Genomic DNA, 13,410 nt, shown 5'->3' on the forward strand with positions numbered 1-13,410 from the left:
GTACCGGGACGGCTGTGTTGTGCGCACCAGTGAGTGTAGCAGACGCCTCATCACTAAAGTGCCCAACCGAGGTGAGTGTTTCTGCGATGGTGGAGGGTGTTGGTGACAGCAGTGGCGTTGTGTCATGCTCTTCGTCCCACTCTGAGTCCATGGCACTTTGGGGTGGCGGTTCGTCTTCACCCATCCACTCTGTGTCACTGTCCGGTATTTCGTCTTCCTGGGTAGTGCTGTCCCGGGTAGTGGTGTCCCGGCTAGGGGTGTCCTGGGTAGGGGTGTCCTGGGTAGTGGTGTCCTGGGTAGTGGTGTCCTGGGTAGTGGTGTCCTGGCTCGGCTGTGACGGGGGCCTGTGGCCGCCCCTCTCGTCGCTGGGTGGCACACGCCTGCGTCGTCGCACCCGCACGTGACGGGGGCGTCGTCTCCCTGTTGCTCCAGGTCTCTCCGTCTCCCGTGGTCTCCAAGGGACATCCTGCGGGCGTCGCATGCCGGAGGGCCCGGGTCTCTCCGTCTCCCGTGGTGTGCGAGGGGCATCCTGCGGGCGTCGCATGCCGGAGGGTCCGGGTCTCTCCGTCTCCCGTGGTGTGCGAGGGGCATCCTGCAGGCGTCGCATGCCGGAGGGTTCGGGTCTCTCCGTCTCCCGTGGCCTCCGAGGGGCATCCTGCGGGCGGTCTGCATCTGCGGGGATGGGTGCCTCGACGTTTGCTCCTGCGATACACAATGAAGCATGCATGGTTAGACACGCAGGCAGTGATCAGGCGATATGGGGGAGGGGGATATAGGGGAGGGGGGATATGGGGACGGGCTGTGGGTGGCTCACTTGCTAGTACGCCCCCAACCTCTGCATCAGCAACCTCCCGGTCCTCAGGTCCGCCAGCCAGTTCCAGGGCCCTTTCCTCGTGTACGGTCAGTGGCCTCTCATCAGCGGGCCCTCCTCCAGTCCTCACATGCTCCCTATTGTTGTGTGCGCGCTTCTCCTGGGGGGGGGGGGGGGTGGTGGCAGGGGTAAAAGGCAACAGTGTTAGGCAGGTATATGAATGCACGCCATCGGTTGCGCGTGCATTGCAGAGGTTAAGGTTAGGGCTGGATTCACTTGGGGATATGGGGGATATGGGGGAGGGGGGATATGGGGGATATGGGGAGGGGGATATGGGGGAGGGGGATATGGGGACATGGGGGATGGGGGGATATGGGGGATATGGGGGAGGGGGGATATGGGGGAGGGGGGATATGGGGGATATGGGAGGGGGGATATGGGGGATATGGGGGAGGGGGTTATGGGGGAGGGGGGATATGGGGGATATGGGGGAGGGGGGAAATGGGGGTTGTGGGGAGGGGGGATATGGGGGAGGGGGGAATATGGGGGATATGGGGGAGGGGGGATATGGAGGATGGGGGTTATGGGGCAGGGGGGGTATGGGGCATATGGGGGAGGGGGATATGGGGGAGGGGGGATATGGGGGAGGGGGGATATGGGGGAGGGGGGATATGGGGGATATGGGGGAGGAGGGATATGGGGGATATGGGGGATGGGGGATATGGATATTGGGCCGGGGAGGCTCACCCTGCCTGCTCTGACAAGGTCGTTCACCTTCTTGTGGCACTGGGTGCCTGTCCGTGGTGTCAGGGCCTCAGCGGTGACGGCCTCTGCCACCTCCCTCCACAGACGCTGGCTGTGGCGTGGGGCAACTCTGCGGCCGTGCCCGGGATACAGGGCCTCTCTCCTCTGCTCCACTGCGACCAGGAGCGCCTCCACATCCCGTGACTGGAACCTCGGGGCTGAGCGGCGTCCGGCCATCCGGTTGGGTGTTCCGGTCGGGTGTTCCGGTCGGGTGGGGGGGAGCAGCGCGTCCTTATGAGCCGTCACGCCGTGCGGCGTGTATGAACCACGTGAGCAAGCGTGGATCCCGTCACGTCGCTGCTAGCCCATTTCGGGCCGGAGACCTCGCGACGATTTTTGATGCGTGACGCAGGTCGGATTTGCGCCGTTTTTTGCGCCGATCGGCGGACTTTGCGCCGATAACGGAAAATTTCGCCCCAGCTCTCTTTGTTAACCTTTGGGCTCAGAGACAGTGAGTCTAGGAGTCCATAGATTTTGAGTTTTAGGCAAGTCCAAAACAAGAGGAGGTACGAATTCCACAAAAGAGTTTGTCTAGTGAAGCATTCCACCTATGGTCATTCAACTAGGAAATTTCCAGAGACTCTTGGTGGTTCTAATTCTCTCCAGAAATTGTAAAAGTCACCTGACCCTCTGCAACCATCTTAGCAGCCTTCTCATGTTCATTTTAAACTCCAGACAATTATATACTGATTGCAGTCCATGTTTAAAGTTATGAATATGGCATACACTCACTGGGTATCACAGGCTCCAAAAGGCAGGAGCTATTATGCAATTAAAATGCACATTAGCTATTTGACTTCTGTCTCAGTATTTTAGAAAACATTCCTTACTGATTAATGTCTTTGTCAATTAACCTGGAAAATAAACCTTGTGATCTTGGCGGCAATGGTGTTCTTGTTTTTATTAAAGTTGGTTCTGCAATGTTTAATGGCTCACATTGCATTGCTGTCTCACATGGGTGAGCCATAGCCCAGCAAGTGTGACTGAGGGCAAATTACAAACAAAAACTTCACACTTCCGAATCTGGGGCGGGATTCTTCCCGGGGCGAGGGGTTCCGGCGTAATGGAGTGGCGGGAACCACTCCGGCGTCGGGCCGCCCCAAAGGTGCGGACGTCTCCACACCTTTAGGGGCCAAGCCCTCACCTTGAGGGACAAGGCCCGCGCCAGAGTGGTTTGTGCTCCGCCGGCTGGCGGGAAAGGCCTTTGGCGCCACGCCAGCCGGGGCCGAAAGGTCTTCGCCAGGCGATGCATGCACGGGAGCGTTAGCGGCTGCTGATGTCATCCCCGCGCATGCACAGGGGAGGGGGTCTCTTCCGCCTCTGCCATAGTGAAGACCATGGCGATGGTGGAAGAAAAAGAGTGCCCCCACGGCACAGGCCCGCCCGCGGATCGGTGGGCCCCGATCGCGGGCCAGGCCACCGTGGGGGCACCCCCCGGGGCCAGATCGCCTCGTGCCCCCCCCCAGGACCCCGGAGCCTGCCCGCACCACCTTGTCCCGCCGTTCAAAAGGTGGTTTAATCCATACTGGCGGGACAGGCATTCCAGCAGCGGGACTTCGGGGGTGGGGGGGTGGGCCCGCCGACCGGCGCGGCACGATTCCCGCCCCCGCCGAATCTCTGGAGGCGGAGACTTCGGGACACGGCGGGGGCGGGATTCACGCCAGCCCCCGGCGATTCTCCGACCCAGCGTGGGGTCGGAGAATCCCGCCCCTGATGTCAACCGCTCTATTGTACAAGAATACAACATTTACTCATAAAAGAAAACAAAATTAGGAACAACATTTCCTATTTATTAGTCAACCCAATCCTAAATGCGTTCGTAACATGCTCCTCAATTACACTCCACTGAAAAGTATTGAACTGTCTCCACCTCATGCTCTATCTTCAATTTTGCCACAACGTCGTGCTCCTAATTTTTCAATTTGGGTCCATAAAGATGTGAACTGGATAGCCTTACCTAGTCATATTTACATCCTTAATTTCCCATGTATTAACCGGTACATCTTGACATTTTTCTTTCCCTTGCGACTGAAGGCAAATTATGTTTAATTAACTTGAGTTTTGCGATGAGGAAACAGATAAAGTTGACGAGGGTAATGGGGTTGATGTGGCGTATATGGACTTCCAAAAGATGGTTTGGAAAAGTACTGAAAAATGAGCTTGTCAAGAAGGTTGAAGGCCATAGAATTAAAAAGACACGGATACAAAATTGGCTAAAGGACAGGAAACAGAAATGTGGTTTGAAGGAATTTATATGTTAATGTTTCCAGTGTTCGGTATTAGGACCACTGCTGCCTTTCTTGATATTTATGACTTGGACTTGGGTGAACAGGCCACAATTTCAAAATTTGCAGAGAAGACAAATGTTGGAAATATAGTGGACTGAAAAAGATGGCGATGGACTTCAAAACAAGCAGATGGAATAGACGGACATGTGGCAGGTGAAGCTTGATACAGAAAATTGTGAAAAAATACATTTTGGAAGGAAGGATGAGCAGAGGTAATATAAACTAAAACCATTGAAGATGGAATTACATGCACACACTACTTGTAATATAGGTCTAAGAATCCATTTAACAGGACAAATCCCAGAAGTTAGCTCACAATCCAAAGTAAAATAAATACAAAAACAGATTCAAACCTCTCGATCACGAAAACGGCAGGCTGACAGGGAAAAGTCAGGGGAATGGCATTAAGTCACAATGCTCAGGGCAGCACTGTGGCGTAGTGGGTTAGCACTGCGGCCTCACGGCACCGAGGTTCTATCCCGGCTCAGGGTCACTGCCCATGTGGAGTTTGCACATTCTCCCTGTGTTTGCGTGGGCTTCGCCCCCACAACCCAAAAGATGTGCAGGGTGGGTGGATTGACCACGCAAGATTGGCCCTTAATTGGAAAAAAATGAATTAGATATTCTAAATTTATTTTAAAAATGAAAAAAAAAATTTCACAATGCTCGATTGGAGTGCAAGTGCAAACATGATGGGCCGAATGGCCTTCTTCTGCACCGTAACACTTCTGTGATTCAGTGATTTAGGCTTGGAGTTCTCATCTGTCCTGAGAATGGAAGGGCTTTGATTTATTCCTGATGACTCATGCCTTATTCTTATCCACAGTGGAAATGTTCTTAATTGACCACAAAGAATTGAAGATTGAGGGATAACTTGCAACATTCACTACAGACGTTGTTAGAGGGACATTATTATTACATATGCTGTTGCGGTCGTGTCTAATCTGAAATTAGTTTCTGTAGAAGGCTCCTGTGACATGTAGCCTTTGTTTTAGAAATATTGCAGCACGCTGTGATCTCTATCTGTCATGGCAACACAGCTTCAGCAGTTCAGAGAAGCTACATGAATAATTGCCTCACTCTTTATTTAAAAGAACAAAGCCGGCCATCCAAAAAACAGATAAATGTAATATAATTTAAGTGGGGGTTGTTGTTATTCAAACTGATTCTGATCAAGAATCATTTATAAATGAATCTCAGAATTATGTTGGACAGCAACAGTTGGGCTGGTGTATGTCAACGATGCGAAGTGAAAGAGTAGCCTACAATGCAGCTTCTCAGTGTATTCACTCTGTCTGTGTGGAGCTTGCACATTCTCCCCGTGTCTGCATGGGTTCCCTCTGAGTGCTCCGGTTTCCTCCCACAGTCTGAAGATGTGTGGGTCAGATAGATTGGCTGTGCTAAATTGCCCTTGAGATTTCAGGGATGTTCAGGTTAAGTTACAGGGCTACGGCAGCCTGGGCGGGGGAATGATCCCGGGTAGAGTGCTCTTTCGGAGGGTCGGTACAGACCTGATGGGCTGACTGGCCTCCTTCTGCACTGTAGGGGTTCTATGGATGCGTATCAGCATGACATGTTATGGGACATGGGCAGAGCAAAGAGCTTTCATCAGCTTTATCATGAATTCTGTTTCCCACTGAAATGAAGGTCATCATGAACTTACCACCATTGTCACTTGGTAAAGGAAACATTACTCTCCCATCTGCATTTTTGTTCTGTATCCAAAACTCAAAATCGTTTGACAACAATGGTGAAAATGTCAGTGTATGAACACACCTCCAAACACTTTTTTGGAAAGACTTCTTTGTAAGCAGCTTCTGCACGACACACACACTAATAATAGTAGTCTTTATTAGTGTCGTAAGAAGTCTTACAACAACAGGTTAAAGTCCAAAAGATTTGTTTCGAATCACTAGCTTTCGGAGTGCTGCTCCTTCCTCAGGTGAATGAAGAGGTATGTTCCAGAAACATATATAGAGACAAATTCAAAGATGCCAGACAATGCTTGGAATGCGAACATTAGCAGGTGATTAAATCTTTACAGATCCAGAGATGGGGTAACCCCAGATTAAGGAGGTGTGAATTGTGTCAAACCAGGACAGTTGGTAGGATTTCGCAGGCCAGATGATGGGGGATGAATGTAATGTGATATGAATCCCAGGTCCCGGTTGACATCGGCATCTCCACATCTTTATTAGTGTCACAAGTAGGCTTACATTAACACTGCAATGAAGTACACTCCGGCGCCTGTTCGGGTACACTGAGGGAGAATTCAGAATGTCCAATCCACCTAACAGCATGTCTTTCGGGACTTGTGGGAGGAAACCGGAGCACCCGGAGGAAACCCACGCAGACACGGGGAGAACGTGCAGTCTCCGCACAGACAGTGACCCAAGCCTGGAATTGAACCTGGGACCCTGGCGCTGTGAAGCAACAGTGCTAACCACTGTGCTGCCGTGCCGCCGTTAACCTACAGATGTTAACCTCGTGGCGTGTGACGACTGAACCATCTAAATGAATGTTAAACTCATGCTGTTATATAAGTTACAGGCATTCAAATATGGCAGGGGTCATACTTCAACAGGCTTCATCTGGTTAGGAATTATAATGAACGCATGTCATTTTCCGACTCCAGTTTGACTGTATAAATTATATATCCAGATGGTTTGATTTCTAGCTCACATTTCTTTTTTTGTGTTGTTTGGGTGATCATATTTCAGTTATTTAAATATCTGTTGATTATTGAAGCATTGTAAGATGCCCCGTATAATGAGGGATAGTTTAAATTTAGAATTTAGATTAAGCACTCATACTTTATTCATATCAAGGGATGTTTTCCGCCTTTGGAATCTGGGTTGATAATCTTGTTTTTCTTTTATTTCAACTGCAAGGATTTGAAATGCAGATTATTTCAGTTTTCTGTTGGGCTGGTTGGCCCACGCAGATTTTGTTGGCTTTACTGACAGGCCAAGCAGTAACACACCTCTTTCATGATTTAACTGGTGGAAGTACAGCCAAGGATGTCAACCCAACATCAGGGAATGGAGTAAAAGGCTAAACAGTGAAGTGGACTTTTATAGTCAGATCCCCATGAACTGCCATTTTAGGATTTTGAGGAGCAATCTTGCAATTAGCTAATGTAATGATATTCAGATATCAATATATGTAAATGTAGTACAGTCATTTTAACACTAGATGGCTCACAGTCAGATACGAGAAGAACTGGTTTCCCGCCTTTTCTAAGTCAGATGATGATGAGATAATGATGATGTGATTCAGAACAGTGAACAAGCAAGACATAGAATAGCTAGAGTGAGAGAAGTTAGGATTAGTTTGTTATAATAGTGTATAGTTATATAATTATCTGTGTTGTATTTCAATTCTTTATTGTTCGTTTAGTATTGAGGAAAAGGACTCACAGTTTATTATTTTATTACTCATTAAATAGTTCATCTTTCAACAAGAATACTATTGGTCATTTTATCATCCTGGTGGTTTTAAGAGTAATATATATATTTTAGATAAGTCATTATTTAAAATATAACAGCTAATAGCACTAGATCCCAAGCTCAGATATGAAGATAGGTTGGAGAGGTTGGTACTATTCTCCTTGGGAAGGAGAAGGCGAAGAGGAGATTTGAGAAAGAGAGCTCAAAATCATGAGGGGGCTGGACTGAGTAGACAGGGAGAAACTGGTCCCACTCGTAAAAGGATGGAGAACGAGAGGGTACAGATGTAAAAAGGTTTGCAAAGAAGCAAATGCGATGTGAGAATTTGTTTTTTCACACAGCGAGTCGTTTGGGTCGAGAATGCACTGCCTGAAAGTGCGGTGGAAGCAGGTTCAATTGAGCATCCGAAAGGGCATTGGATGATTGTTCGAATGGAAACAATAATGTGGCATGGTGCTGCAATGGTTAACACTGCTGCTTCAAGGTACCGAGGACTCGGGTTCAGTCCTAGCCCCGGGTCACTATCCGTGTGGAGTTTGCACATTAACCCTGTGGCTGCATGGGTCCCACCCCCACAACCCAAAGATGTGCAGGGTAGGTGGATTGGCCACGCTAAATTGCTGCTTAATTGACAATTTAAAAAAAAGAAACAATGTTCAGGTGTATGGGGAGAAGGCAGGAGAATGGCGCTAAGTCATAATGCTTGTTTGGAGAGCCTGTGCAGACATGATGGGCCGAATGGCCTCAATCTGAATCATAACAATTCTGTGATTCTGTGAAATAAACTCAAGTGGGCTCTGCATGTTCAAGTGAGAATTTAAAAACCGTTTTCGGGATTTTCCGGGCCTTCCTGCAGACGGAGTCAATGGCCGTTTGCATTATTTCTCAACAACACGGCCAGAGAAAGAGCCACAGGATTTTGTCTTCAGCATTGGCTGGAAGATCCCACCGGCAAGAAGGCCCTGAAAATCACGACCTCTGTTTCCATCATCTGTTCATGGGCTTAGTGCCAGAAAGATGCCGTGATTTTGTGCCCATATTCACCGCGAGCACAAACGGCGACGAGGGTGCAAAATATCGCGCGGCTCAGAAAGTGAGAATCTCGCCGGCGAGATATCATTTTCTGATTTTCCCTGCCCCTCTCTGGTGATCTAACCAGGAAGGTTGGGAACCTCAGGCAGGATTCTCCCCTAACCGGCGGGACGGGCCATACCGGCGCCTAGGAGTGGCGTGAACCACTCCGGCGTTGGGCCGCCCAGAAGGTGCAGAATCCTCCGCACCTTCAGCGGCTAGGCCGGCACTGGCGGGGTTGGCGCCATGCCAGCTGGCGCCAAAGGGCCCCAGCCGGCCGGCGTGAGTTGGCGCATGCGCGGGAGCGGCAGCATGTTCTGGCGTTATCCCAGCACATGGGCAGGGGGTGTTCTCCTCTGCGCCGGCCATGGCGGAACGTTACACCGGTTGGCGCGGAGGGAAAGAGTGGCCCACGGCCCATCCTGTGGCCCGCCTGTGGATCGGTGGGCCCCGATCGCGGGCCCCGCCACCATGCCCCCCCCCACCCCCGGGGCCAGATCCCCCGTGCCCCCCCGAGAACTCTGCAGGCCGCCCTCAGAGCCAGGTCCTGCCGGTACGGCTTTGGTGTAATTCATGCCAGCGGGACCGGCCGAAAACGGGCGGCCGCTCGGCCCATTGCGGGACGGCGAATTGCCGGGGGGCGGCGCTACCAACGGCCCCCGACTGGCGCAACGCGTTTCCCGCCCCGCCGAAAAACCCGGCACCGGAGAATCTGTCAGCTGGCGTGGGGGCGGTGGGGCGGGATCCACTCCATTTCCCGGCAATTATCCGGCCCGCCGGGGGGGTTGGAGAATCCCCTCCTCATTCAATAAATTAACATATAATTAGAGCGCTTCTCTGCCAGAGTTCCCCCCTGGTTTGGAATTCCCCCCTCGCCAGCGTGACATCACGTCGACCAGGTTTACAACAGCTTTTGAAAAATGGGAAGCAGGAGAAGGAGACCCTCTGGGGATGCACAGGTAAGTATAGCCCCTGGGGAAACAGGGACCTGCCCGGGCAGTACCCTAGCACTACACCCTGGCACTGCCCCCAGCACCCATGGGGTTGTGCTAGGGGCCCCCTCTGTGGAGGTCCTTTGGGGGGGGTGGGAGGCATGGTTCTGCTTATCCGTGGGGAGTGGGAGGGTGGTTCCACTTGTACATGTGGCGCAGGTATGGAATTTTGTTTTCATCACATATCGGGGCAAACCTTTAAAAAAGGAGCCCCAATCTCTGTAGAGCTGTTAAGCTGGCATTGCCAGCTCTAATGTGCCCCGCACCACCAGCTTGACAGTGGGCGTGGGAAACACCGGATGAGCAGCTTGCGAGCTGCATCTGGGCTTTCTCACCTCAGCCAGCACTCTGCGCAAATAACGTCAAATTCCCCCCTTTATTTCAAGAATAATACAAAAGAATGACTTACACTTATCCAGCATTTACATGACCTCAGGTTGCCCCAAAAGCACATCACAGCTGATGTGTTGGGTGTTCTGGATCACATACAGGTCACCAACACTTGAAGTAGTGCAACACTATTTATTAAAAGGTTAACTATTTAAACCTACTTGAACTGTGGGTAAATACGATACCAGCTTTAACTAAAGTCCTTTGCCTTGTCCTAACCACTTGATGCACTCAGGACATGGTGAATGTCTGTGTTGCAGGCTGTGAGCTCTGTGCTCCTAGCTAGCTGCTACTCGAATGAGTGGGAACTCTGATGCCCCCTGTCTTTATGGTGCATGTGCTCTCACTGGTGATTGGCTGCGGTGTTGTGTATGTTGATTGGTCCCACTGTGTCCACCAGTGTGTGTCTGCACCATGATATACTGGTGTAGATTATGACAACAGCCAGTGAGCAACTTAATGAAATGTGAACGGTGGTGTTAGGTAGGAAACAAAGCAACCATTTGTGCACAACCATCTCCCACAAATAGCAATAAAGATGAGTTTACTTTTGGAAATAGCATTCCCAAATGGGCCTGTAAAACAAAACATTTTATTAAATTAAGAGAATCAGAGATTTGATTTGTATGAATGCTGGTAAAATCTAGTTTCCCAGTTCTGGGGCGAAATTCTCCGTTATCGGCGGAAACTCCGCCGATCGGCGCAAAAAACGGCGCAAATCCCACTTGCGTCACGTCATAAAAATGGGCCGATAGTCTGCGGCCCGAAATGGGCTAGCAGCGACGTAACGGGATCCGCGCTTGCGCAGTGGTTCACGCCGTGCAGCGTCATACGCGCTGCACGGCGTGACGGCTCATAAGGCCGCGCAGCTCCCCCCCACCCGACCGGAACAGCCGACCGCAACACCCGACTTGATGGCTGGCCGTCGCTCAGCCCCGAGATTCGAGTCACGCGATGTGGAGGCGCTCCTGGATGCGGTGGAGCAGAGGAGGGACGCCCTGTATCCCGGGCACGGCCGCAGAGTTGCCCCACGCCACAGCCGTCACCGCTGTGGCCCTGACACCACGGACAGGCACCCAGTGCCACAAGAAGGTGAACGACCTCGTCAGAGCAGGCAGGGTGAGCCTCCCCCATATCCCCCATATCCCCCATATCCCCTCTCCCCCAAATCCCCCCCTCCCCCATATCCCCCCTCCCCCATATCCCCCCTCCCCCATATCCCCCATATCCCCCATATCCCCCCTCCCCCATATCCCCCCCTCCCCCATATCCCCCCTCCCCCATATCCCCCCTCCCCCATATCCCCCATATCCCCCCTCCCCCATATCCCCCCTCCCCCATATCCCCCCCTCCCCCATATCCCCCCTCCCCATATCCCCCATATCCCCCCTCCCCCATATCCCCCCTCCCCCATATCCCCCATATCCCCTCTCCCCCAAATCCCCCCCTCCCCCATATCCCCCCCTCCCCCATATCCCCCCTCCCCCATATCCACCCTCCCCCATATCCCCCATATCCCCCCTCCCCCATATCCCCCCTCCCCCATATCCCCATATCCCCCCTCCCCCATATTCCCCATATCCCCCCTCCCCCATATCCCCCCTCCCCCATATCCCCCATATCCCCTCTCCCCCAAATCCCCCCCTCCCCCATATCCCCCCCCTCCCCCATATCCCCCCTCCCCCATATCCCCCATATCCCCCCTCCCCCATATCCCCCCCTCCCCCATATCCCCCATATCCCCCCTCCCCCATATTCCCCATATCCCCCCCTCCCCATATCCCCCCTCCCCCATATCCCCCATATCCCCCCTCCCCCATATCCCCCATATCCCCCCTCCCCCATATTCCCCATATCCCCCCTCCCCCATATCCCCCCTCCCCCATATCCCCCATATCCCCTCTCCCCCAAATCCCCCCCTCCCCATATCCCCCCTCCCCCATATCCCCCCTCCCCCATATCCCCCCTCCCCCATATCCCCCATATCCCCCCTCCCCCATATCCCCCCTCCCCCATATCCCCCATATCCCCCCTCCCCCATATTGCCCATATCCCCCCCTCCCCCATATCCCCCCTCCCCCATATCCCCCTTCCCCCATATCCCCATATCCCCCCTCCCCCATATCCCCCATATCCCCCCTCCCCATATCCCCCCCTCCCCCATATCCCCCATATCCCCCCTCCCCCATATCCCCCCTCCCCCATATCCCCCATATCCCCCCTCCCCCATATCCCCCATATCCCCCCTCCCCCATATCCCCCCTCCCCCATATCCCCCATATCCCCCCTCCCCCATATCCCCCCTCCCCCATATCCCCCATATCCCCCCTCCCCCATATTCCCCATATTCCCCCCCTCCCCCATATCCCCCCTCCCCCATATCCCCCATATCCCCCCTCCCCCATATCCCCCATATCCCCCCTCCCCCATATCCCCCCTCCCCCATATCCCCCATATCCCCAAGTGAATCCAGCCCTAACCTTAACCTCTGCAATGCACGCGCAACCGATGGCGTGCATTCATATACCTGCCTAACACTGTTGCCTTTTACCCCTGCCACCACCCCCCCCCCCCAGGAGAAGCGCGCACACAACAATAGGGAGCATGTGAGGACTGGAGGAGGGCCCGCTGATGAGAGGCCACTGACCGTACACGAGGAAAGGGCCCTGGAACTGGCTGGCGGACCTGACGACCGGGAGGTTGCTGATGCAGAGGTCGGGGCCCCACGAGCAAGTGAGCCACCAACTGCCCGTCCCCATATCCCCCCTCCCCTATATCCCCCTCTCCCGTATCACCTGATCACTGCCTGATGTCTAACCATGCATGCTTCATTGTGTATCGCAGGACCAAACGTCCAGGCACCCAACCCCGCAGATGCAGACCGCCCGCAGGATGCCCCTCCGAGACCACGGGAGACGGAGAGACCCGCACCCTCCAGCATGCGACGCCCGCAGGATGCCCCTCCGAGACCACGGGAGACGGAGAGACCCGCACCCTCCAGCATGCGACGCCCGCAGGATGCCCCTCGGAGACCACGGGAGACGGAGAGACCCGAACCCTCCAGCATGCGACGCCCGCAGGATGCCCCTCGGAGACCACGGGAGACGGAGAGACCCGCACCCTCCAGCATGCGACGCCCGCAGGATGCCCCTCGGAGACCACGGGAGACGGAGAGACCCGAACCCTCCAGCATGCGACGCCCGCAGGATGCCCCTCGGAGACCACGGGAGACGGAGAGACCTGAACCCTCCAGCATGCGACGCCCGCAGGATGCCCCTCGGAGACCACGGGAGACGGAGAGACCCGAACCCTCCAGCATGCGACGCCCGCAGGATGCCCCTCGGAGACCACGGGAGACGGAGAGACCTGTAGCAACAGGGAGACGACACCCCCGTCACGTGCGGGAGCGACCACCCAGCGATGAGGGGGGCAGCCACAGGCCCCCGTCACATCCGAGCCAGGACACCACTACCCAGGACACCACTATCCAGGACACCCCTACCCGGGACACCACTACCCAGGACACCCCTACCCGGGACAGCACTACCCGGGACAGCACTACCCAGGACACCCCTACCCGGGAAGACGAAATACCGGACAGTGAC

Source organism: Scyliorhinus torazame, chromosome 6 (assembly GCF_047496885.1).
Source record: "Scyliorhinus torazame isolate Kashiwa2021f chromosome 6, sScyTor2.1, whole genome shotgun sequence".
NCBI classification, from domain to species: Eukaryota; Metazoa; Chordata; class Chondrichthyes; order Carcharhiniformes; family Scyliorhinidae; genus Scyliorhinus; species Scyliorhinus torazame.